This window comes from Callospermophilus lateralis, chromosome 6 (genome assembly GCF_048772815.1).
Source record: "Callospermophilus lateralis isolate mCalLat2 chromosome 6, mCalLat2.hap1, whole genome shotgun sequence".
Lineage (NCBI taxonomy): Eukaryota > Metazoa > Chordata > Mammalia > Rodentia > Sciuridae > Callospermophilus > Callospermophilus lateralis.
The window spans coordinates 112862827-112889044 of NC_135310.1; the positions used below are offsets into that span (position 1 = coordinate 112862827).

At 36.5% G+C, this 26218-nt stretch overlaps 1 protein-coding gene across 4 annotated transcripts in view; it reads left to right on the plus strand.

The window, feature by feature from the left end:
• The window catches only part of Usp49 (ubiquitin specific peptidase 49), an 88854-nt gene that overhangs the window by 18285 nt on the left and 44351 nt on the right, over nt 1-26218 (plus strand). For 2 of the 4 annotated variants that reach the window (XM_076858744.1, XM_076858745.1), the window contains one exon: nt 15792-15881. The gene's annotated coding sequence lies outside the window, so the exon portion shown is untranslated. Of the gene's footprint in view, nt 1-15791; nt 15882-26218 lie in introns of those variants that run through there. The other 2 variants (XM_076858747.1, XM_076858746.1) reach the window with 2 other exon arrangements.

Sequence of the window (26218 nt, forward strand, 5' to 3'; positions counted from 1 at the left end):
CCCCCTATAACCTCTTAAAACTTGGTATTGTCCACATTTAGAAAACATTTTTGCCATTTAATACTGTCTCAATATGTATTTCTAATTATCAGTGAATTTGAGCATTTCTTCATATTCTAGTTAGCTGTTTGCTGCTTTTATGTGAATTGCCTCTTCGTATCTTGTTTCCTGAGTTTTTCTTGTTGACTCATAGAATCAACGAGGTTGATTTTTCTTGTTGGTTTCTTATGAATATAAAATCCCTGGTTGGTTTTGAATCATGTGAATATCATTTCCTTGGGTATCATCATTAATTTTTTCATGTAGTTGAATCCGTAATTTTTTAGCCTTAATATCTATTTTCCTTATTAGTACTCCTTGGACTTAGGCCTCTCCGATTATTTATTATTTTTAGCTTTATAGTTTTACTTTTCTCATTAAGTTTTTAATGTATATGGAACAGTTTTTCTCCTTTTCTTCCTGTGATTGAACCCATGGCCTCTTGCATGCTAAGCAAATGCTCTACCACTGAGACTTAGTCCCCTTTTGTAATTTTGATTGAGATTGTGCTTTTAGATTGATTTAGCAAGACTTGGCATCTTTTTGCAAAGTCAAGTTATTCCATCTATAAGCATGAAAGAGTGAATAGTATTTCTTAAAATTTTTATTTATTGTTATAGAACTGGGGATTGAACCTGGGGGTACTCTACCTCTGAGCTACATCCCCAGCTTTTTAAATTTTATTTTGTTTTATTTGTTTTATCTTTTTGTGGTATTGGGGATTGAAATCAGGATCTCTCACATGCCTGGCAAATGTTCTAACATATCCTCAACACTTTTCAAATTTTCAGATAGAGCTTTCTAAGTTGGTGAAGCTGGCCTCAAATTTGTGATCCTCCTACCTGAGCTTCCCAAACAGCTGGGATTACAGGTCTGCTGGAATGTACCTGGCTCTTTTTTATTTCCAGAGAAAGTCTTGCTAAGTTGCTGAGGCTGACCTCCAACTTTTCTCCTGCCTTGGCCTCCCAAGTAGCTGGGATTATAACAGACAATGCACCACCACATCCAGCTATTTTTTTTGTTTGTTTGTTTAAAAAGCTAGAGGAAATTTGGGATATACATATATTTTGTAAGATAATAATGTATGTTATCAGACTTTACAAAAAAGAAAGCTGGGCATAGTGGTATGTGCCTGTAGTTCCACTAACTCAGGAGACTGAGGCTATGAGGTGTCTCCTGAAAGCTCCTGTGTTAATGCAGGAATAGCCAGAGGTAAAATGGTTAGATTGGGAGAGCTGTAACCTGTCAGCCCATCCCAGTTTAAATGGCCTGACTGAGTGTTAACTGCAGGCAGGTAGGATGAGTTGGAGGAGGTGGGGCACTGGGGGCGTGCCCACTGTGCCTCTTCCCTGTGGCCCTTCTCTCCCTCTGTCTCCTTTCTAGCCACCTTTAGGTGAACTTCTTTCCTTGGCCTTGCTCTTTGGCCATGATGTCCTGCTTCATTTGGGGACTCAAAGCAATGCACTGAGACCTGAAACCATGAGCCCCAAATAAACTTTCCTTCCTATAAGTTGTCCTTGTCAGGTTACTCTGGTAGAAGCAATGCAAAACTGACTAAAACAAGGATTTTCTCTCTCTCTCTCTCTTTTTTTTTTTTTTTTTTTTCAGTACCAGGGATTGTACCCAGGAATGCTTCACCACTGAGCCATATTCTTAACCTTTTTATGTTTTATTTTGAGACAGGGAGTTGCTAAGTTGCTGGGGCTGGCTGGCTTTGAACTCACAGTCCTCCTGCCTCAGTCTCCTGAGTTGCTGGGATTACAGGTGTGTGACATTGTGCCCGGCTAAAACAAGCATCTTTTGAGCCTGCAAATTCAAGGTCAGGTCGAGCAATATTTTGAGACCCCCCCCCCATCTCAAAAACAAAAACAAAAGAAAATTTAAACAGCATAAAGTAAATTTTTATTCCAGATTTTAGGAGACCATGAAACAAAAAGATGTTTTACATTCTATTTAAAAACTATTGGTATGCTGTAGTTAAAATACTTTGCTAGTAATCTATTCTTATCTTCATTTATGCTGAAAAATGGGGGGCAAATGTGTTTACCAAGGTAGCTTTGGTATGGTTTAGCTTTAAAAAAATTTCCATGGTCAGAAATGAATAGAATGTCAAAAAATAACAAACAAAACCAGATTTTGCTATTTCTGTGTTTGCAGTTTACTTAGATGTCAGAAAATGGGGTAAATAACAAGCCATACCTTCTATCTGCCTTCTCACAATGACTCTAACATGTGATTAATAAGTATGGTTTTAATACTCCTTCATTATTAGTGGATGATAGCAAATACTTTATCCCTCATTTTGCTATGAAAAGGCAGTAGAAAATATAGCTTTCTTAATTTTGAAAGTATCTGGAGATAATAGAGAACAGCATATTTTGTAATTCAGATGTCAGTTGTTGGGGTCTTAGAGGAAGCTGGGCAGCAGTTGTTTCTGGTTTGTGCGTAGGTTCTACTCTTTCTTGTTTCAGTCTTCAGAAATGGGTCAGTGACTGACTCAGAATGATCTTCACCTGTTCCAACAGGCATGAAGTATATGTGCTTCCTTTCCCTAAAGATGCAATATAGTTTTTTTTTAAATGTGTTTTCATTTCTGACCAAAATGTGAAGCAAACCGATTATTCTGAAATTTTTCAAAACTGTTTTTTAGTTGTAGATGGACACAGTATCCTTATTTTATCCATTTATTTTTATGTGGTGCTGAGGATCAAACACAGTGCTAGTCAAGCCTCACATGTGCTAGGCAAGCACTCTACCCCTGAACTACATCCCCAGCCCTGTTCAGAAATTTTATGATAAGCTATTCTCTAGAGCTGCATAGTTCTCATCCTGGGATCTACTTTCCCCCATGTCCTAGGTATTTCCTTTGCCTTCCTATGTTGAAAACGGCACCACCCCCAACCCCAATGTTTCCTGGACCTCATATCTTCCTCCTTTGTCATTTCTATTTAATTTTGTGGAGCCACCTCTTCTAGAAGCTCTGGAGGGAACCATGCATGGGATGTACATTGTTTGTAAATCTGCAGGTACGAAAGTTATTCATTTAAGAAAAAATTACCTAATCATTGATTTATAGTTTTCCTGGTTATAGAATTCTAGATTGAAGACTATTTTCTCTGAGTTCAGCTGGCATTGCTCTGTCTGGTTGACGTCTACCTTCTGTCGCTCCCAATGAGAAGTCTAATGCTATTCTGATTCTTGATTCTTTTTGCCTCCCTAGAGATGTTATGAAATTTTATGGTAACCTGATTCACTCTGGGCCTTATTGTATCTGTTATTCTGGGAATTCTGAGGGCCTTTTCAATTTAGAAACATTTTTTTCCCCCCACTTCTGGGAGATTTTCTTAAATTTTAACTGATCTTTTTCTCCTCTGTCTTACCCTTAGCTTCCCCTATTCTTTCTCTCTGGAACTTGTTTATTTATTATTATTTTGGTACTGAGATTTTTTTTTTTTAATTTTAGATGGACAGAATACTTTTTTAAAAAAAATTTTATTTGTTTATTTTTATATGGTACCAGGGATCAAGTCCAGTGCCTCACATATGCTAGGCAAGTGCTCTATCACTAAGCTCCAATCCCAGCCCCTCCCCAGCCCTTTTTATCTTTCATTTTGAGACAGGGTCTTGCCAAATTGCTTAGGGCCTCACTAAGTTGCTGAGGCTGGGCTCAAACTTGCCATCTTCCTTCCTCAGCCTCCTGAGTTGCCAGGATTATAGGCCCGCACCACCAGATCTGTCTTGAAACTTACTGTGTTGGGACTTCTGGACTGAAAAGTTCTATAATTTTCTCATCTTTTATATTTTCCATCTGTTTGTCTCTTGATTTACTTTCTGTAAGTGTCTTGGCCTTCTAATTAGTTCTATATTTCTGCTGTCATTTAAAATTTTTTTATCTGAATGTTACTTTTTAATACTCTTGTATTTTTTTTTTGTTTTATAGATGGAATAACTCCTGAGTATGTTAATTATAAAGTTTTTTAAAAGTTTATTCAGCTTCCTTTACTCTCTCAATTTCCTTAAAATACCTTTATTTATTTGTTTTGGTCTTTCATTTAGGGAGTTTCTTTAAATATACAAGGGTTTTTACACATATTTAGGAGTGAACCTCTGAAAAACCAAAAGCTGACTTTGCCAAAGTGCAAATTCTGAAAGTTAGTGGTGGTAGTTATTATTATTATTGTGGTACTGGGGATTGAATCCAGGGGCACTCCACCACTGAGTTATACTCCCAGCCCTTTACATTTATTAAATTTGAGGCAGGTTTCACTAAATTGCTGAGGCTGCATGATTTGCCATCCTCTTGCCTCAGCCTCCCAAGTAGCAAGGATTACCATGGTTCCCTGCCTGGTAGTCTTCATTATGAGGTGATTAGCCAGGGACCCAACTTTTTAGAGACGGCCCTGCTAGCAGTCAGTAAATGTAGTTTTTCTTTTGGACATGGCTTATCAATCTGACTGCAGCGTTTGGGGGCTGAGTGGGGACACCTTCAGAATATCGACTTTGTCTTAATTTCAATATTTTTAAGACAGGTGGGTTGCCCCAGTTGTTCCTAAGTTCATAGTCTATTTACTAATCTTTTTAGAGAGAGAACTCCCATTTTCTGCCTACTAGCTGCTGGGAATCAGACTGGAGTATTTCTTTCTCTCTCTCTCTCTCTCTCTTTTTTTTTTTTCCAGCCCTATCTTCTGGTCCCCCTTTCAGAGGCATTCTGAGTTTTTCTGATGGACAGTTCAGTTTGCTTGGGTCTTCCGCTCAACATGCCCTTGGGTTTTAGCCTTCTTTGTCTTGTTGAATCAAATAACTTATTAATTTGTTTTTCTTCTTCCACAACTTTCTTGTATTCACAACAAAAAATAAGTATGTAAAGTGACGAATATGTCAGTTAGCTAGATTTAACCATTTCACAGTGCATAGACATATTAAAAAATCACTTTGTACATTGCAAATATACCTTAGTGAATATAGCTTCTCCAAATGGAGGATTAAAACAACTCCTCCTCTTACCCTCTCCCATCCTTCACTGAGATTGAATACAGGGGTGCTCTACCACTACCCCAGTCCTTTTTATTTGTAGACATGAGTCTTACCAGGTTTTTGAGGCTGGCCTTGAACTTGAGATACTCCTGACTCTGCCTCCCTAGTTACTGGGATTACAGGCCTGAGCCCATCATCTTTACTCGTCTAAACTAGAATTGACCTCTTTTGTAGTGTTCTTTTTCTTCCACATATGGCTCTATCTTTTCCTTTTAAACTAACTGGAAATAGAAGCCCTTTCCTATTCTACTTCACCTCCTCTTCTTCCTCCTCCTCCTCCTTCTCATCATTTTCATTACTATTATTGTTGTTATTTTTTGTAGTGTTGGGGATCCAGCCCAGAGCTTTATGTATGCTAGGCAAGCATTCTACCACTGAGCTACATTCCCAGCCTTTAGAAACCCTATTTCCATTAGTTATGTCACCCAGATATCCTGTTAATTTACTCTAGGCTTGAAGTCACAGTTATTTGTGAAATTAAAAAAAATTTTATTTTATGGCCAGTTGTGGTGGCACATGCCTGTGATCTTAGTGGCTCTGGAGGCTGAGGCAGGAGGATCATAAGTTCAGAGACGGTCTCAGCAAAACAAGGCACTAAGTAACTCAGTGAGACCCTGTCTCTAAATAAACAATACAAAATAAGTCTGGGATGTGGCTCAGTAGTCAAGTGCCCCTGAGTTCAATCCCAGTACCTCCACCCCAATAATATTTTTTTTTAAAGAGAGAGAGAAAGAGAGAGAATTTTAAATATTTATTTTTTAGTTTTCGGCGGACACAACATCTTTGTTTGTATGTAGTACTCAGGATCGAACCCGGGCTACATGCATGCCAGGTGAGCGTGCTACCGCTTGAGCCATATCCCCAGCCCCCCCAATAATGTTTTATGGTTTTCTTCCTTGTTAATATTTGGGGGTCTCGTTTTATTTGAATGAACTTTAAAACTTGAGAAAATTTGCTGGACATGGTGCCACACGCCTTAATTCTGGTGGTTTGGGAGGCTGAGACAGGAAGATTGCCAGTTCAAGAACAGCCTCAGCAATTGAGTAAGGCCTAAGCAACTTACAGAGACTCTGTCTCAAAATTAAAAATAAAAAGGGATGGGGTTGTATCTCAGTGGTCAATTTCCCTGGGTTAAATTCCTAGTAAAAAACAAAAAATACAAAACTTGGAGAAAATTTGTATCTTACCATTTAAAGATATTCATGTTTTAAAGAATTTATATTGAGGGCTGGGGATGTGGCTCAAGTGGTAGCGTGCTTGCCTGGCATGCGTGCGGCCCGGGTTCGATCCTCAGCACCACATACAAACAAAGATGTTGTGTCCTCCGAAAACTAAAAAAATAAATATTAAAAAAATTCTCTCTCTCTCTCTCATCTCTCTCTCTCTTTAAAAAAAAAAAAAAGAATTTATATTGAGTATTTAAAATGTTTCTTTTTTCCTACTACTTACTATTCCCTTTCTCTCAGTGGGTTCAAGTTCTTTGTGAGAGAGGATGGGAATTCTTTGCTTAATGTGATTATGACTGGTGAAATATGTAGAACAAATTCGTATACCTGTAAAAATGTCAACAGATTTCCTTGGAGAAATTTCTAGAAAGATTTCTTTACTCAGTTTTTAACCCCTCTCTTCCAAAACTCCTTCTTCCATTTAACCCCATGCTACATAAATCTTTGCTCTTATTTCTCCTTCTCTCCTATCTTTTATAGTTTGTAAACTTTGCCCCCAGGTTCTGCTGAATTCATTATATGTCAGCATATAATTCTCTGCCAATTTTCCCTTATGTGTAAAATCCTTGAGCAGAAACCTTGCTTTGTACTTTTGACACACCTATTTATGGGGGCACCTTCTTTGACTAAAGCACTGGGCTCCTCTGTAGTTTTAGCATCTTTTGGGGTTCATGTTGGGTCTTCAACAGATCCTGATGGATGGTATAAATTCACCCTCTTTCTAGTCACTGTCATGAGACAATTGAAGAATGGGCTGTGCCCCTTTCTGTGACAGTGGTAACTAGTTATAACAGCTGGGAGCAGAGTGGAGAAAGCCTGTTTTTCAGAAACTAAGGGAATTCATGTTCCCTTATCTGGAGAGCAAACCTGTTAGAAGATAAGCCCGCTGAGATTCCTTACAACCTCCAGATCTGTGACCATAAAGAGGTGTTCCCGTGAATCAGTGACACCCTTTGTAACAGCCAAACCACAAAGAAAAATAATATCTCTTATTATTGAGTGGAATCCAATGAAATTTTTGCTTGGCTAAGTAAACTATAGCAAGCCATCTGAAGTTACCTGCAAAAAGTCAACAGATTTATTCTCCCTCTCTTCTAAGGTTAAACAATGCATTCTTGTTACTATGCTTGGGAAATGCATTAGTTTTTATCTTTATTGGGAAAAATAATATGTGAAATACATTTGGAAACACATGTACATTTTAAAGAGTAGTCAAAAAAGCTGAGGTAACCATTTGTATTGTACAGAAGTCCCTGGGTGATTTTCCCTATCCCCCACCCCAGGTTATTGCTAGTCTGTTACCAACAAAGTTTGGGGTTTGCTTCTCTTTCTTTCTTTCTTTCTTTCTAAGAGAGAGAGAGAGAGAATTTTAATATTTATTTTTATTTTTTAGTTTTTTCGGCGGACACAACATCTTTGTTTTTGTGTGTGGTGCTGAGGCTCGAACCCGAGCCACACATATGCCAGATGAGTGTGCTACTGCTTGAGCCACATCCCCAGCCCTCTTTATTTATTTTGAATTGTTTTTAGTTGTAGATGGACACAATATCTTTGTTTTATTTATTTAATTTATTTTATGTGTTGCTGAGGATCGAACCCAGTTCCTCACACATGCGAGACAAGCACTCAACCATTGAGCTACAACCCCAGCCCCATGCTTCTCCTTATTTTATTTTTTCATTCATTCATGCTGCTGGGGATTAAACCCAGGGCCTCACACGTGCTAGGCAAATGCTCTAACACTGAACTATATCCCCAGCCCTTTTTATTTTGAGACAGAGTCTTGATAAGTTGCCCAGACTGGTCTTGAATTTGGCTATCCTCCTGCCTTAGCCTCCTAGGAGCAGGGATTACAGATAAGTAGCTGGGATTAGAGGCTTGTACCACAATGACCAGCATATTATGTTTTAATTTCTAAATCTGAAAGCAAAATAGCTCAATAATGGAAGTCTTTCAGTCTTTTACATGTATATTTAATTTTTTTTTACACAGATAGTACTTAAAAAATAATTAACTAACCCCAATGCCATTGACTTTTCTGAGCACTTTATACTCTTTAATTCTCAACAATTTTATGAGATAGGTGAAGAAACTGAGGCACAGGGCATTTTCACAGCTAGGAATTTGGGCTCACTGGGATTCTGCCCTTTCCCATCTCTGTTGTATTCAGGATTGAGCCCAGGGCACTTTACCACTAAGCTATATCACAGCCTTTTTTTTTTTTTTTTTTTGAGACAGGATCTCAATAAGTTGCTCAGGCTTGCCTTCAGCCTTGTGGTCCTTCTGCCTCAGCCTCCTGAGTTGCTAGGGTTACAGATGTGTGGTACCACAGCTGGATGGACTCTTAGATTCTAATCTGGCCAGTCTGGCTCATAAACCTGATTTCTTCATCTTTTCCCCTTTTCCCCCCCTTCTGCAGTGCTGGGGATTGAAACCAGGGCATTGTGCATGCTAGCCAAGTGCTTTACCACTGAGCTACATCCCCAGGCCCTGAACCTGATCTCTTAATGACTACACCTAATTAGGGTACTGTTTAATGACTTCATATGCAATTTTATATACATTTAAAAATATTTATTTTTTAGTTTTAGATGGACATAATATCTTTATTTTATTTTTATGTGGTGCTGAGGATCGAACCCAGTACCTCATGCATCTAGGTGAGCTCTTTACCACTGAGCCACAACCCCAGCAATTTTATATTTTTAAGATCTATTATATCTTTGAATACTCTAACCAAATAACAGTGTAACCATCAAGTGTTAAATTATTTCTGCTGGAATCTTTTAGTTGAAAAGCTCTTAGACTTTAGATTTTATCTATATACCCCTAGCTTCTCATTACCTGGTTCAGATAAGTAGTTCAGAAATTTTATCTCAACCTTTATTATTGTCTGTTTTAGAACCTATTTAGAATGTTTATTTTAAAAACATTAGGTGTTTTTTTTGAATGGGGATTTTCAGGAAAAACAACTTACTAGAGTGAATAGCAATATACAGGTTAGAGTTAACATTTTAATTTTAAAGGAAGAGCTTTGATTAGAGGAAGCATTTTTAAAAATATAGTATTTAAAATTCTTATTTGAAATATTTTCATGTTTGTGAGATGCAGGTAATTTTTGATACCTACTTAGAAATGATCTCAAAGAGATAATCTTTATAAAAACAGTTATTGATTTTATTTAGTAAATTAGTGTTTTCTTTGCGGGTTTTCCCATGAAAACAACTAACTGTAGTGAACTGTTTTTGTCTTTATGTTTAACACTTAAAAACTGTTTTTGTTCAGGAACTTCTTGAACAAAGCTAACTGCCAATTAAGTTTTACCATGGGCACAAAACTATTTAATCTCACATTCCTTGCTAACAACGCAGTTCTCTGGGGCCTGGATGCTGCTGTTTCCTTGGCTGTGTGATCATAGGCTAGTCACTTACTAACCAATCTGGCCCTTCTTCATTCTTCATCTGTAAAATGCACCTGACATCTCTCTCAGTGTGGAAAGCAAACGAACAAGTATAGGTGAAAACACCTCAAACAGCGTGGGGTGTAGTGTGTAGTGGGTGTATGATAAATGTTCATAAATATTCTCTCACCATTGAAGTTGTTGCTCTGTGTTTCCAAAATTGTCTTATAGTATTTATAAGAAGTGCTTGGTAATGACAGAATTAATGTTTTAAAATGGTTTGAAGGGCTGGAGTTGTGGCTCAGTGGTAGAGCTCTTGCTTAGCGCATGTGAGGATCTGGGTTCGATCCTTAGCAACACATTAAAAATAAACAAATAAAAGGGCATGCTATTTGTCTAGCAAAAAGAAAAAGAAATCTTCAATATTTAAAAAACTTTAAAAAATTGTTTGATATATGCTGGCAAACTAAACTCTACCAATTAATATTTATAATATGTGGAGCATACAAAAAACAAGATTACATTTAGGCAGAGTGATGAAATAGCAACTGTGATGTGTGCTGTGTGAAGGTGATTTTGAGGCTGACATGGCTGCTCTCCAGACTAAATAGGATTTGGTATTCTTTTGTTTGCATTTATCTTGGATGATTGGGAAGAATGCAAGCATATTAAGCCAAAGTTCTTAGGTCATCTTATTTGGGGAGAAAGAATTCCCAATCTGGCAAAAATCTTATGTCCACTAGTCCTTATAAGCTTTTAGTTAAGACTACATCTTCAATTGAAATTAAGAACTGGATACCAAACACATTTTAGAATTCTATCAATTCTGGGTGATCTGGCTCTTTTTATCCCAGCTTTCCCTAGAACCTATGGAATGTTTGAATATTGGTATGTCTTCTCTTCAGAATACTAATCTAAAATATTTTCTTTCTATGCTAGCAAGGAAAGAATAACTAAAACAAATATTAAAAAAAGAATAACTAATTCATGTATGGCTCTTGCCAGTTTATAATGTTCTTATTCTTATTTTCTTATTTGACCTTTGTAACATCTTTGCGAGGGAATAGAGCTGATTTTATATCCTTTTACCGGTGAGGATGTAGGGATTCTAAGACGTTAGTGAGTAGTCCAAGGTTACACTGTTAAAAAATGAATATCTGGGACTTAAACTCAAGCCTTATGATTTTAAATCTGAGGCTTTTTTACTTTCCAATACTCTTGCGCCTCTTTAAGTTAACAGATTCTTCGAGTATCTTTTTAGATATGGAAGTCAGTCAACAAGGCAGGTGGATTCCTAAAGCCTTTTTTGTCCTAACCATATAGATATTTAGGGAGGAAAATTTCTAATGTGGAACTTGACCATATTTCAGTCTGGGATTCTGAATTTCATATATCATTGCATTAATCCCAAATTGTTTTTTCTTAAGAAGGCTCAAGGATGAAATGCTTTGTTCTAACATGACAGTGTACATGTGGAAAGATGATAAAATTCCAGTTTGCTGTGGTAAATGAGTTTTAAATTGAGAATAGGTACTTTAGCCAGGCTCTGTGGCAAACATCTGTAATCCCTCTTGCTTGAAAGGCTGAGGCAGGAGGATTGCAAATTCAAGACCAGCCTGGACAACTTAGTGAGACCTTGTCTCAAGATAAAAAATAAAAAGACTGAGGATGTGGTAGAATGCTGGCCTAACATGTGAGAGGTCCTAGGTTTGATCTAATACCAAAAAAAAAAAAAAAGAAAGAAAAAAAAAAAAAAGAAGTGTTTGTGTGTGTGTGTGCGTACACGTGTCAGTATCAATATTAGAAATTCTGGGCTGTGGATATGGCCAAAGCAAGAAAACTACTTTACAAATGTTAGAAATAATTTTATATAAGAGGTAAAATTTAAGATAAATATAGAAATGGGACCATCTCTTGGTGATTCATTTGACCAAAATATATATTAATATGTCTTTTGTACTATTACTATGGTGTTTCAACAGGAAAATAATAAGTGGAAAATAATCCCTGGCCTCAGTAAGGTCACAGTCTAGCTGGCTATTTCATGTATGCTGTAATATACACACAGAAACACACAGTTTCTTTTTTTGTTTTTCTCTTTTAGATCGTAATGGTTAAACATTGTAGTTGGGTTCATCCGGACAAACTCATACATGCATGGAAATTGATTTTAGTTCATGATCCCTCTAATATATAGTTTCTTAAACTGACATAACATTTCTGTCTTTTGGTGAAAAAGCATTTTAATAAACAGCTCATAAGAAATCAATTCATATGTCAAGTGAACAGTGCTATTACTACCTAGATAATTTTGAACCACAGAGTGTGTAACTGCAATACTAGCACTCTTTGTGTTTCACAGGAATTCATGAGTCTATTTTGCAGTTCTTATGTAGAAGCCCTGAATTTGGACTTAAAAACCATTATTAAAAAACCCATGATAAACTGATAATTTTGAATCTTAGAACAAGCAAAACCAGCAGATCTTGAATCTTTTGTTCATGCTGTCCATGCTGTGTCCTGAAATGTAAAAATGTTACATTTCTTTTTGCATTATTAATTTTTCTTTATTTGTGTGAGTATTCCTCTATTTAGTTGTGTGAGTTTTTTCAGCCTTTGGTATCTTCTAATACTTTTGGCCTATTTTAACTTTAATTATATATGGCTGATTATTTCTGATTTTTAAAAAAATCAATTATGACATTGACTTTGGAAAAAGTCATTTTTATAGACTTTTTATTCAAATGTAGAAAGAGCATCACATTCAGTGAGCCATTGGTTCTTTTGCAGTTAGAATATGTCTCAACTCCACAATAGTCAGAATGCATTAGATATCACTTCCTAGACTATCATTCCTGCCTTACCTGCTCTCAGTACTGGCTTGAGACACCCCAAGAGATATGTGTAGAAGTACTTTGAAAGCCATAAAATGCCATATCAGTATGTTTTGCTCTTATTCATCTAATTGTGTACTTGAAACATTTTTGACATAGACATTTTACTGTGAGCTTATAGATTGGGATAGTAAAATCATGTGACTGAGTCAAGGAGCACACTTAAATCCAACAAATCCTTGCTGATAGTAAAATTATGGAGTCCCAGCAACTGCATCTTATTTTACCTATTGTGAACATCTTTGATGTCTAAAAAAGTGCCTAATCCTGAGTAGGTCCTCAATATATATTGATGAAGGAATGAAGAGACTGGATATTAAAAAGAAAAAAAATTTTAAATGCACCTATTAGTCCCATTCACATTTTAAACTCCAAGACACCATGCTTACTTCCCACCATCCAGTCACTCCATAATTATTATATAGATTATATATTTGTATGTATTTTTTAGATAACAGGTCAATTCTGCAGATCAATTCTGAACATACCCTATTTGACTATAATAATATTAGTGAACCCTCAAAGAAGGGCCTTGCTGCTGTCACCTAGATGTTAGTCCTTGAGGCTAGTATTTCTTTTTTTTTTTTAAATGGGGTACTTATTTATTTATTTTTAATTAATTTTTTAAATTTATATATGACAGTGGAATGCATTATAATTCTTATTACACATATAGAGCACAATTTTTCATATCTCTGGTTGTATACTAAGTATATTCACACCAGTTTGTGTCTTCATACATGTACTTTGGATAATAATGACCGTCACAATCCATCATCATTTCTAACCCCATGCCCCTCCCTTCCCCTCCAACGGTCTCTGCTCTCTCTATAGTTTGTCTATTCCTCCCATGCTCCCTCTCCCTACCCTACTATGAATCAGACGAGGCTAGTATTTCTTAAAGAGTAGAAACGTGTTTGAATCCTAATTTGCCACTTATTATCTATGAAACTTGTTTGTGCCGCCATTTCCTTGTCTGCAAAATGGGAATAAAAATAATATCTACCTCATAGTTGTGAGGATTGAATGAAGTACTGGATGAATATCTGGCATACATTAAAGGATTTATAGATGTTGATAGCTATCATATTCATTCGTATTATTATTATTTGTCAGAATAAGTTAGTTGGGTAACATTCCAAGATTGATTTTCTCCTTTTCAAGCCCTGGGAACTCCTCTAAACTAAGGGTAGAAAGTTAAATGAAGAAAACTAAACTAGTGGCTGTGTGCCAGGCAGTGTATGAGCATTTTAGCCACATTCTCCTTTAATTTTCATACCAGTGCTATGAAGGTAATTAGAAACAGACTCAGAGAAGTTAAGTAAGGTCTCCTGCTAGTAAATGGACATCATGATGATAACATCCTACAGCCCAAGAAATCAGTATGTTCATTAATAGGTAAGTTTGGAATATGCCTGCCTATGATTTGGGCACTTTATTTCAAATGAGCACTGAAAGAGATGTCATCCACATTTATATTTCGTTCCTACTCCAGTGCTTTGTTTTATATATCTTTAATTCCATGCCACTCCCATTCCAAAGCATATTGCAGTCGTTAAAATGACATATGTGGGACCCAGATGGAAAATTTTTGAATATGTGGAGTTTTACTAATAGTTTTTAGAAGTGAACTGACTTACTATAATTTCCCAATTTTCAGAATCTCTATCATCATTATTAAAGTCATTATTCTTCAAATTAATAACTGTTTCATAGGGCCGTAAGCATAAACCCCCCTGTTTAAATATCCTAGGTGCCGTTTAATATAGAAGAGACTATTGTAGTTAACTTTTGGGGAGCATCTAAAATTAGTTAAAATAACTTGGTTTTAAGTATAATTAAGATAACTTAATTTTTTAGTTTTCTTACATTGCAAGTTAGCTCATTTGGATAAGGAAAGAGGGACACTTTATGAGACCCCATTCATGTAGTTTTCCTGAATAAGTTTGCCTCCAACCCTTCAGCCTAGAATGTGTGGAAGATTTAAGCTCTCCCTAAACATTCTTGTGTGTTTCCTGATCTCTCATCCTCTTCTGTCTCCTGGCCTTGTACATTCTTGCCCTGTGCTACTGATTTGCACTCAGCACACCCAGATGAGAAACTTGGTTTCTTTACTGGTTTTAGAAAGGCCCTATTCACACAGGACATTTGCAGATTTTGTATATCTTACTGAAGAAAGGCGGCCAAATAGAGGTGGGGTGAGCCTTGCTTTGCATTAATGCAGCCAACTCTCCTAGTAAGGCATCCCTGGTCTTAAAAGTTTTCAGACCTCCCTTGACCTGAGAGCTTCACCCCTACCTAATCCCAGCTTTGCTCCATTATGCTAGCTCTTCTTTTCTTCTCTCCCATTCCCTCTCCTCAACATTCTTCTCTACTTTCCTTTCAGAGATAAAACAACAAATTCTTCCCCTTGTCTAATGCAGAGCAATTTCCCTTTCTTGACAACCATTCTGGTATCTTGACAGCCATTCTGCAGGGAACCACCCACTCGCTCCAAGGGGACTGGACATGAGAGGTGGGGGGTCCATATTGAGGAAACATATTTTCACAAAGAAAGTTTCTTCCAAAGGGGATTCTTGTGTGAGCAATTAGGATGACAAAATAGAGAATTTTCCATTCTGTTACATAGTAGTTAAGTATGCCAAGCTCAAGCTTTATTGTGCCCTGAATACTTGTCAGAAATCTAAAAAATGATTATATGTGCAATTTATTCAAATTATAAACTCTAGACATCTTTGATTAATATAAGGTCCTGTGTGTAGACTATACACTGCTCTTTAAGAAGAATGCTGTTGCTTACATAAATATCATGAAACCAGTTAACACAAAAGAATCACCTCCTGGTATATTGCATTATTATATATTTCACTTACACAAAAATAATTTTGGCTTTTGATACTTGGATAATTTTGTTACCATGAAGTTTTTCTGATTATATGCAAGGATAATATGTCATCTTTAAAACCTAAAACAAATGCAGTGCACTTTTTCAGGAAGTAAACCTTTATACTTCCATTTATGAATCAGTCTACCTGTAAGTGAATAAATCTTGATTCCTAGCTGAAAAAAAAATGTCAGTTTTTTTTTCATTCTTTTATGTCAGGTTTGAGGGCTTGTAGGGAGTTCACTGCATTGTAATATATTGATCATATTTTGAATTGCTAAATGAAATTGCTTTTTTTTTTTCTGGCCTTACAGATTATTTCCATCATAGGTAATAGAGAAGAGGAAACCTAACCAATGCCTGTGGAATAATATGGAAGAAGATGAAAAAACCTTGTTTTATGGGTAAGAAATAAAACTATAATAAAACCTTATTAATGAAAAGTGTTCATAATAGGATTATGCATGGCCAGTCTGTAATTTTGCAATCCTATTAGGGTAAGTGACCAATCACAATCTTTGTTTCATTCCTATTCTGAACTTTTACTACCTACTTCCATTGTAAACTTGTTTATTTTTCAATGCCCTGAATTAACTTAAGCTAAGAGGGGACACAGCCATATTTGACATAAACTGGGATCTGGAGACTGGCAAACTTACGGAGTCTAGGGTAGTTTTTGAAGTTTATTGGTGGTTGGATAGAGACTGTGTCTGTCATGACCTGTCAAGAGTAATTATCCACCCCTTCTTCTTCTCCAAGAGCTGCCAGCTGCTCTGATATTAGGCTCACCATGGGGGTCTTGCTCATGTGAGCAAGTGCAGATGTGTGTCAGGTGGTAGTCAAATAGAATTCCACAGAAAGCCCAATAAAAAGTCTGACTAAGGTTATGAGATATAAAACATTCTAATTATACAAGTCCTTACATTCTTATTGTCAAAAATTTCAGTGTCATAGATAACCAAAACCCTCTATGTGAATCACAGTCCCCTGCCAGAGAGGACCAGCCACGGTTAACTTGACATTTGGGCAAGTTAATCTCTCTCTGTACCTCAGTCCTCAGCTTTAAGGTAGAGACAATAAAATCCCTATCTTATAGCAATATTAAGAATTAATTAGTTAACCCATATAAAAAACTTAAAAAAAGAAGGCCTGGCACATAGTGTTTAGTAAATGGTAACTAGAATTTTCATATGTGTCCCGGTTAGTAATTTTATGTATCAGTCATCCACACATGACTCTTTCTCTGATAAACTCCACCAGTTACATCATCTCTGGATAAGGTTAATCCTGGTGGCAAAGATTTTCATGAAAATTTTCTTTTTGGCTTTAAGTTTCATTTCTCTCAGAGTATGCTGCTAGATTCTGTCTGAGAATAGAGTTATACACCTGGAACTCTTACTGCATATCTTACGGTATAGGTGATACATACAGGTATGTATGAATAGACAACCACCTTCAGCCTACAATAATTTTATATTGCCTGCAAAAGTATCTGTTTCAAAGCAGAATGCACAGTTCTCTGATTTCTATTTCTTTCTTTTCAAAATTTTTATTTTTATTTTTTGTAGTACTGGAGATTCAACTCACAGTGATGTTCTACCTATAAGTATATCCCCAGCCTTTTTTAAAAAAATACATATATATATATATATATATATATATATATATATATATATATATATGTATATATATTTGGTTGTATATGGACACAATATCTTTATTTATTTTTATTTATTTATTTACTTTTTATGTGGTGCTGAGTATCAAACCCAGTTTCTCACATGTGCAAGGTAAATGCTCTACCACTGAGCTACAACCCCCAGTTCCCTAGCCCTTTTTTTTTTTTTTTTTCATTTGTAGATGGACACAATGCCTTTATTTTATGTATTTTTATGTGGTGCTAAGGATCGAACCCACATGCTAGGCAAACGTTCTACCACTGAGCCACAACCCCAGTGCCCTCCACAGCCCCTTTTTTTATGTTTATTTTGAGACAGGATTGTACCAAGTTGCCCAGATTGGCCTGGAACTTGCAATCCTCCTTCCTCATTTTCCCTAGTTGTTAAGATTACAGGTGTGTGCTACCACACTTGGCCCACAGTTCTTTTATTTCTAGATAGCTATGTCAAGTTTTCTGTTAAATGTCCACCAATCTACTTGGAAAGACAAGTTTTCTTGAATTTCTCTTTTTCTTTCTTCTTTTTTTTTTTTTTTTTTTTAAAGAGAGAGTGAGAGAGGAGAGAGAGAGAGAGAGAAAGAGAATTTTTTAATATTTATTTTTTTAGTTATCGGCGGACACAACATCTTTGTTTGTACGTGGTGCTGAGAATCGAACCCGGGCCGCACGCATGCCAGGCGAGCGCGCTACCACTTAAGCCACATCCCCAGCCCTCTTTCTTCTTTTTTTGTACCGGGGATTAAACTCAGGTGCTTAACCACTGAGCCATATCCCCAGCCCTTTTTTATATTTTATTTAGAGACAGGACCTTGCCAAGTTGCTTAGGGCCTCACTGATTTGCTGAGGCTGTCTTTAAACCAATGATCCTCCTGACTCAGCCTCTTGAGCCTCTTTTTTTCTTGTTTCATAGAATAGTAGTCACTTTGCAGATATCTTTGCTGCTTTTCCCATGGCTTGTCAGCATTTTCATAAGTGGTACTGAGAGTTGCCTGTCTAGAGAAGGAAGGCACCTCAGTAAGCTTTTTAAAGTATTTCCCTCTTTTTTGGTATTTCCCCGTAGCATTATCCTGGGGCTCTATTAATTATTATGGACTATTCTATCTGCTGTGACTATAGTGAGGTTGTTTTTAATAGGCTAGTACATATAGACAAGAGCCAACATTTACCGAGTTGTGTATCAAGCAATGTTTTAAGTGCCTTACTCATTTATTCATTATTTCACTTAATCCTTTCATCCATTTAAGTGGTAGATACTATTATTATCTTCATTTTAAAGCCTAGAAAAGCTGGGCGTGGTGGTGCATGCTTATTATCCCATTGATTTGGGAGCTGAGACAGGAGGATCACAAGTATGAGGCCAACCTCAGCAATTTAATGAGACCCTGTCTCAAAATTAAAAAAAAGTGAAAAGGGATGGGCTCAATCTCTAGTACCAAATAATAACAACAACAATAATAATAAATTTAAAAAGTAAATCTGAGAAAAGTGATGTGCGGAATAAGTAATTTTCCCAGAGTTGCAATTTAAGTGGCGCCTTAGGATTGCCACCAAGGCCTGTGCTGTTGATCAAGAGAGTACTGGCCTAGTTAATAAAGTTTGCTAAAGGGTGTGAGTTTAATAAGACATGAAGGGGGGCTGGGGATGTGGCTCAAGCGGTAGCGCGCTCGCCTGGCATGCGTGCGGCCCGGGTTCGATCCTCAGCACCACATACAAAGATGTTGTGTCCGCCGAAAACTAAAAAAAAATAAATATTAAAAAATTCTCTCTCTCTCTCTCTCTCTCTCTAAAAAAAAAAAAAAAAAAAAAAAGACATGAAGGCCGTATATCTCCTGAAAAAGTCACCATAAGTAATTTTTTAAAAAAATTAATTTGTTTTTGCCTGCCTGTGGGAAGAACTTTTTTTTTTTTTAATATTTTGTTAGTTGTTGTTGGAACTTTACTTATTTATTTATATGTGGTGCTGAAAATCGAACCCAGTGCCTCACACATACTAGGCAAGTGCTCTACCCCTGAACCCCAGCCCAGCCCAGCCCTGGGGAAGAACTTTTGAAAGCGTGTTATCTTCTTAGATACAGGGAAAATGATGGCATGAAGCGGTTATTTGTGAACATTTATTGAATAATTATTTTTCTTGACCTTATTTGAATACAGCTATTTTGCTGCAGGATGAGTTGTTTGTAGTAAATGGAAATCACCTGAACTAGCTGAAGAACATCTGTTTAGAGGGGATTTGGGCGTTGATTTGTGGATTACCATTTAGCTGCTATCCATAGAAACACGCATACTGAAAGACTGAACTGTGGAGCAGTTTGGAACTGATTGGTAATGGGAAGTTGCTCTTTTGTCCTGTTAAATAATATTTGAATGACAGCAGGAAGTGATGCCAGAGAAAAGCCTGGAGAAAGGTGACTTATGGGTCTTATAATTAGAATGTCACTTTTAAGTGATGGTCTAAAAGGTAAATGTACCTTAACAATTGACATTTTTACACCACTGAAAGGAGTTATAATATGTAGCTCTTGTGCTAGGGTCTGTCTTGTCAGACTGAAGCATTGGCTTTTTTTTTTTTTTTCCCTCTTCAAATAGCAAAATTCACTTTCTGATGAAATTATTGTTAATGTACAAAAAAATAAGTGATATTTAAAGTGACAAGTACCACTGCTAAAATGTCCTGGCCTTCTTATAAGTGTAGCTTCATGTAGTCAGTGATGTTTTCCTCTGTTTTTTTTTTTTTTTTTTTTAATCCCCTTCCCTTGATTGAAAATTTCTTCTGAATGTTGGTCAAAGTTATGGCTCTTAACTTCTTAGTTCAAGGACTAAGGCAGCTCTTTCAGGGTCTGATAAGGTCAAAACCATTTTTCATTAAAACATTATTTGCTTTTCTTCCCTTCATTTACACAGGAGTTTGCAAGGAGTTTTCCAAAGGCTATCTAAAGTGAAACTCAATAGATTTAGAAGCAGAGGAGAATCCAGCAGTCTTTCTTAATTAATTTTAGACAGTAAAAAAGATTTGCAAAAAAGTTTAGGCCACTCTTCTTCATTGAGAAGCACTGTGATTTGTATCTGCATCAGAACATTGCAAAGACCTCAGTGCAGGCCAGAGAGTCATAGTGCCCTCTCCGACTGATAGATGCCAAAGTTGGAATATTCTTTGTATGGTTTGCTGCCAACTTTGGAAAGGATCTTTCTGGACAGCCATTTATCTAACAGTATTAATTGAACATTTACTATGTTCTGTCTTGTAGGAATTGGAAACAAGGCAGTAAAGAAAATAAAAGCAAAAAAAAAATTTCTCTACCCACCTGGAGCTTGCATACTAGCTTCCATTCCAACCCTTTTGTCTTTTGACCTAGAGTAGCTTCTCCTACAGGGGAATTTCAGGATTCATAGCCACTGTGGATCTTCAGTGCTGACTCGTGTTTATCAGTATAACTTGATATTTTTGATTATTTTTAAAAAGGCACTAAATGATTTAGGATTTTTTATAATAGATGGAACCCCAAGGACAGCTATAAAGATGGGTGTATTCAGTCATTCTTGTTATGGTTGATTTACTCTTGTTATCAAAGTTAGTGCCACTTTTGTTCAGTGAGGCACAGTGACTCAGGAGGCTGAGGCAGGATTGCAAGTTCAAGGCCAACCTCAACAACTTACTGAGGCCCTGTCTCAAAATAAAAAAAATAAAAAGTGCTGGTGATGTAACTCAGTGGTAAAGTACCCTGGGATCAACCCCTCCTACAGATAAACAATACTTGGCTTTCTATTTATTTATTTATTTATTGTTTGTTTGTTTATTTTTATAGTCCTGAGGATTGGGGCCTTGCATGTGCAGGGCAAACACTCTACCACTGAGCCACATCCCTAGCCCTTGATTTTTAATTTAATTTTTTAAAAAAGTTATTTGAAGAAAAAATGTTCTTTTTATGTATGAGATTTTCTTTGCCTGATGAGTTGCTTCTAAGATCCTGTAATTTGTTTAAGAGACTTTTATATAGAGATTACTTGGCTCATTAAATCGAGTCACCTAATAGTGCCTTGAAGGTTAAGGAATAGACTCTCAGACTCCCGCCCAGCGGCTCGGTGTCTATCTTATGTGTGTCTTGTCACTCACTTCAGCCATTTCTAAGCGCAAACAACTGGGAATGTCCTTAGAATGTTAATAGAAAAGAAAACTGACATTCAAAATGTGTATGTCCAAAAATTTTCTGTAACAATTATTTTAATCTTAAAATACACTTTAATAGAAGCTCTTTTTTTTTTTAATTGGGCATTTTTTGTCCTTTCATTCATTGATTTTGTTACTTAGAAAGATAAAATGGCTGTTGTACATTCAGCATTGCTGTCTGCCAGGTGCCCCGTTCTTGATTGTGTCTGGTGTACCAAAGACCAGAATGGCCAAGGTTCAGATAAAATACATCTTCTTTCCAAGTGAGAGGTGTAGTCATGTTCATGACTGGGGAAGGGGAAATTGAAGAATCCTTATCAAAGTGTTCAACCAGACTCTCTTTTTTTTGGGGGGGGGGGTATGCCTTTCCTTGCTTTCAGAGGTAGATGGAGCTTCTAGTTCCTGAGCCTTTCCAGGTTCGTGAGGTTGTAACCAGCATGGTCCTTGCATATTTCATTGTCCTATAGACGGCATTTAAGATTTGGCATGTTCTGGTCTTTTTAGTTTCCATTCCTCCATTCACTTTCCACTTTCAATATTTTCATGGAACCCTTCATCTTCTGTTATGTCATCTTCTATTCTTTCTGTTTTAAGAATTTATCTCCCTTGGGCTGGGGATGTGGCTCAAGTGGTTGCGCGCTCGCCTGGCATGCGTGTGGCCCGGGTTTGATCCTCAGCACCACATACAAACAAAGATGTTGTGTCTGCCGAAAACTAAAAAATAAATATTAAAATTCTCTTTAAAAAAAAAAAAGAAGAAGGTGAAATGGTAAACATGTATATTCATTCTGCTGTGTTTTACTGGGAGCCCAAGGTTTAACATATTAAGTTTATACAAACTACTGGAATTGTCTTAGTTGGTTTTTTAAAAAAACGTTTTTAGTTGTAGATAGACACAATACCTTTATTTTTATTTTTTTGTAGTTGTGGATGGACATCATGCCTTGATTTTATTTTATTTTTATGTGGTGCTGAGAATTGAACCCAGTGCCTCACATATTTGAGGCAAGCACTCTGCCACTGAGTCACAACCCCAGCCCAATACCTTTATTTTTATGTGGTGCTGAGAACAGAACCCAGTGCCTCACACTTTCTACCACTGAGCCACACCCCTAGCCCAATGTTAGTTGGTTTTTTATTTATTTAAAAATCTCTTCAAGCTAAGTACAATGGCACATGCCTATCTTGGCTACTCAGGAGACTTGAGTCTAAGAGTTTGACCAGCCTGGGCAATTTAGTGAGACCCTAGCTCAACATAAAACAAAATCCCACAAAATCCCTTTAGATTCTATTGAGGTTTAGAAAATTTATTCATATTAGTGTTAATCACCTAATTTTTTGAGTTAGGCATTAGCACATAAATTATTTCATTTAATCATCATCAACTCTGTAGATAATTATATTCTTTTATTTAAAATTTTTTTTTTAGTTGCTGGTGGATCTTTATTTTTAATTTATTCATTTATATGTGGTGGTGAGAATTGAACTCAATGCCTCATGCATTGCTAGGCAACCTCTGTACCACTGAGCTACAACCCCAGCCCATATTCTTTTATTTTTAAATTTTTGTTGTTGTTGTTGTACTGAGATTGAATCCAGGGCTTTGCACATGCTAGGCAAGCACTCTACCTTACCTACATCTTTATCTTTATTTATTTTTTATTTTGAGGCAGGATCTCATTAAATTGCCCAAACTGACCTCAAACTTGTGATCCTCCTGCCTCAGCCTCCCAAGTAGGTGGCATTACAGGCATATGCCACTACACTTAGATAATTATACTCCATTTTAATGAATATGGGAACAAGTTCAGAAAAGTTGAGTTACAAACTTAAAGTCACACAACTAATGCCAGGCTTGAGATAAGTTTCTAAACAACATTTAATATTTATCATAGGAGATTCAGAGAGATGGGAGGCATCAAGATCACTAACGGTTTAAGCAATAGTAATGCAAGTGTGTAGAGTTTTGGTCTTGAATTTGACAGTAGAGAATGGCACTGGAAATGGGGTGGGGTGAATAGGTTCAAGAAGTTGGGAAGGGGAACATTTAAATCCATTCTTTTGAATGAGCAAAGAATCTAGACAAGGGTCTGAACCTTTCTTTCTTTTTTTTTTTTTTAAGTTGTAGATGGACACAATGCCTTTATTTTTATTTATTTATTTATTTAATATTTATTTTTTAGTCATAGTTGGACACAATACCTTTATTTATTTATTTTTATGTGGTGCTGAGATCGAACCCAGGGCCTCGCACATGCTAGGCGAGCACTCTACCTCTGAGCCACAACCCCAGCCCTATTTATTTATTTTTATGTTGTACTGAAAATCGAGCTCAGTGCTTCACATATGCTAGGCAAGTGCTTTACTACTGAGCTACAACCCCAGCCCATGAACCTTTCATTTTTAAAAACAAGTAAGTAGGGTTTTGTAGCTGATTTGATTGTGACATGAACAGGAGTTAAAGAGAATGACAAGTTTTCAAGTCTGATGAATAGAAGTGCCGTACCAAGGACTAGGTAAAAGGTAGGAAGAGTTGCTGAACTAAGGGAAAATTAGTAAATTTAAGGACTGTTATGTGTTATAAACATCTGACATGTCTTCTGTATTCTATTACTTGTTTTTTTGACATTTATCTAAATGTCCAGTGATTATATCATATACTGTTACAGAAAGTCAGATTCATTAAGTCACAGTGTTTCCTGGTTTATAGTATGTACTCTTTTTTTAAAAACTATTTTCTTTAGTTGTTAATGGATCTTTATTTTATTTATTTATATGTGGTGCTGAGAATCAAATCCAGTGCCTCACACATGCTGGGCAAGCACTCTACAACCCCATCCCCTAATGTGAACTCTTACTTTAAAACTTTTCTTTTCCTTTCTTTCCTCCTTCCTTCCTTTCTTCCTCCCTCCCTCCCTCCCTTCCTTCCTTTATTTCTTTCTTCCTTGACCTAGCTAGGCAAGGGCTCTACCACTAAGCTACTTTTACTCCAGCTCTTCTATGATTTTTTTGTTTTATATTTTTGGTACTGGGGATTGAACCCAGGGGTGCTCAACCACTGAACTATACCCCCAGGCCTTTTTATTTTTTATTTTGCAAGGGTCTTGCTAAGTTGCTTAGGTCCTCCTAAGTTGCTGAGGCTAGCCTTGAACTTGAGATCCTTCTGCCTCAGCCTCTCCAGTTGCTGAGATTACAGGCATGTGCCACTTCACCAGGCTAAAGTTGATATTTAGTATTTTTAGATCTGTGACTTAAGTGCCTTTGTCCCCCACCCTTGAAAGCAAATATTCTGATTTAATTAGAACATCAAGTATTTTACAAGACCAAGAGCCTAATAGAAAAGACATGAATTGAGAGTTCACATAAAAAGAAAGAAAACCATAATTAACAGCATACAAATGAACATAATATATAATGCATATATAATTTTCCAAATGTCATATTGAAACTTTTTAAAAAATATATCATCCCCAGTAATAGGTAAACATGCAATCTCAAATACTAGTGGTGCGGGATATGAAGGGGGGAGTATATATTAAATGTAAACTTTTTGGAGGGCAGTTTGATAAAATCTATCCCAAATTTAAATGCATATATCCCTTAACACACCAATTCATCTTTTGTAAATTACTTCACAAACATACTTGTGTAAGTGTGCCATGATATGTGCCCAACAATTTCTATGATGTATTATTTGTAATAATGAAACATCAAAAACAGCATTATTCTCCTTTTATAGTGCGATAAATGAATTGTGCAATACCTATCATACAATATGGTACAGTCTTTCATTTCTTTTTTTTTTTTTAAGAGAGAGAGAGAGAGAGAGAGAATTTTAATATTTATTTTTTAGTTTTCGGCGGACACAACATCTTTGTTTGTATGTGGTGCTGAGGATCGAACCTGGGCTGCACGCATGCCAGGCGAGCACGCTACTGCTTGAGCCACATCCCCAGCCCTGTCTTTCATTTCTTTAATTTAATTTGAGACAGCGGTTTGACTGTGTTGCCCAGGCTGCTGTCAAACTCTTGGGCTCAAGGCCTCCTTCTTTGGCCTGAGAGTAACTGGGACTATAGGCATGTGCCACTGTGCCTGACTCATGGTATAGTTTTTTTTTTTTTTTTTTTTTTTTAAAGAATGAGAGAAAGCCAGGCATATGGAACATATGACCACCAAATAGTTCCATAAGAAAGATGCAGAATAACATGTATGGTAGGATCCAATTATTAAACCTTATTATTATTATTTAGTACTAGGCATTGAATCTAGGGGTGTATAATCATTAAGTAACATCCCCCAGCACCGATCTCCCACCTTTTTTAAAATTTGGAGACAGGGTCTCCTGCCTCAGCCTCCTGAGTTGCTGGGATTAGAGGCGTGCACCATCACTCCCAGTTAAATATTATGTTTTCAAATGCATAAAAGATTCCTGGAAGTGTGTTCCAGAGGTCTCTTCAGCAGTACTCCTTCTACAGAGGCTATTGGGGATGGAAAGCAGAGGGAGAATTTTACTCTTGGAATTTTTATATATTCTGTATTTGCATATTTGGTTTTTTAAAGTATATAAAAATCAGCAGGAAAAAGAATTCCAGTTGTCTTTTATCTATAATAAACACTGTTTCCCATAATTAAAAAAAACATTTTATTAGGGAAAATTTTGAACTTTATGCTCTCTCTGCCTTACTCTACTCTTAGATTATTTTGAAGCAAATTGTAGATGTTTATTTAATTTATTCTTAAGAATTTCATGATGTGCCTCTGAAGATGAGTTCTTTAAATAAAGCAGTTATCATTAGGATATAAAAATTGACAGTCATTCTTTAATGTCATTGAATATCTAGTAGTCAATGTACAAGTTCCCCCCCCATTATCTAATTTTTAAATGTATTTGCTTATTT